Below are 1,450 nucleotides of genomic sequence, written 5' to 3' on the forward strand. Positions count from 1 at the left end.
CAGACTCAGGCGATCCCAGTTCTTTGGATTCCTTTTCTCCGCAGCAGCAGTCAAACCAAAACCTGAACCCGGCATTAGCGTGCGTTTACATTGCCCGCGTCGGCCGCCAGAGCAAACGCAGGTCTTGCTGTTCATTTTGAATAAGGGGGTAGTGCGTCTAGCAGTCCCTCCAGAAAAACGTGACTATGCGATCGCATAATTCAACGCATAATCAGCCAAAGTCCGGGGGGGGGGGGCACTTTCGCCGCATAAATTGCCGATTTCCATGCAAAATACGCGGGGCTTGCATGATGTCATAATCTCCGCATTTTCGTAGCAAAAAAGTCCCGTATATCTTAGCAGAAAGATGAAAAATGTTGTTTACTTCACACGAGAGCAGCCGTTTTCCCCTGTTGCCATGGGAACGTTATGAAGTGACGTAATTACGCGACGTGAACGTCATCGAAAAGCTGCAAACCCCGCGATGAAGCCACGATGACGCCACAGTTTCTGCAAGTTCCCGCCATCTCATCGCATAAATATCCCACATATTCCATCACACTGTTTAAGAAAACGTGACTCATAATTAAGGATTTTAGCCCAAAACAATCACAAAAAAACTCAGCATTTTTCTGGAAGGACTGGTTTAGACTGCGGCGGTGGGGGCCACATGTGATGTAAGTGGTGATCAGACTTGGTTGTGTGTTTTGAGGCGGTGTGAGAGTCCCGTACAGGAAAGAGGAAAACATCACTGCCTCTATCTCTGCCACAAGAAAGTTTCAAAACCCCAAATGTTTGTGGACTGTGTCCTCAGTCCCTCCGTCTCTTTTCTTTCTCCGGGAAATGAAGCCGCCTTCAAGTGTGCTCGGAAACGTCCAGATCTATAAACGATCTGACGGAAAACGGTAACTGTGAAATATTAAGTCTGCTTTTGCTACATTGCAGACCGATGTCATGAAGTGGCGTATGTATGACACGCCAATCCGTACGCCATTATTGGCGCGTTATCAAGACGCCTAGTCGCTTTTTATCGTGTTTATCAACGCCGTTTGGCCTCCATTGACTTACATTACCTTGCGATTGCGCGTGAATGGACGCCGTAGCGAGTAGTATGAAAGGGCGAAAATCAGCGTAGGGAGGTTGGTCGGGGGGGGGAGGATGGGTCAAAGACAGGACTTTCACCCAGGAGACCGGGGATCAGGTCCCGCGTGTTACGTGTCCTTTCTTGTCCCGCGTGTCACGTTTCCTAAGCGTAACGTATACGGCGCTCAGATAACACGCCACTTGGCTTTAGAAGGTGGCGTGTATGTTTACGCGATAACACGCCAAGTGGCGTGTATGTTTACGTCCTCTGTATACAGCGTAGACATACACGTTCATAGCTCAAAATGCGTACAGATAACACGCCACTTGGCTTAAGACAGTGGCAGTGTATGTTTACGCGAAGTCATGATGTCATGTTGTACATTGG

General features: G+C 48.5%; 1 protein-coding gene across 2 annotated transcripts in view; it reads left to right on the forward strand.

The window, feature by feature from the left end:
• plxnb3 (plexin B3) overlaps positions 1-1,450 on the forward strand; it is a 131,933-nt gene extending 130,483 nt beyond the window's left edge. For both annotated transcript variants that reach the window (XM_078254134.1, XM_078254135.1), the window contains exon 40: positions 1-1,450. This exon is cut by the window's left edge and continues 403 nt beyond it. The gene's annotated coding sequence lies outside the window, so the exon portion shown is untranslated.

Source organism: Sander vitreus, chromosome 7 (genome assembly GCF_031162955.1).
Source record: "Sander vitreus isolate 19-12246 chromosome 7, sanVit1, whole genome shotgun sequence".
Taxonomy (NCBI): Eukaryota; Metazoa; Chordata; class Actinopteri; order Perciformes; family Percidae; genus Sander; species Sander vitreus.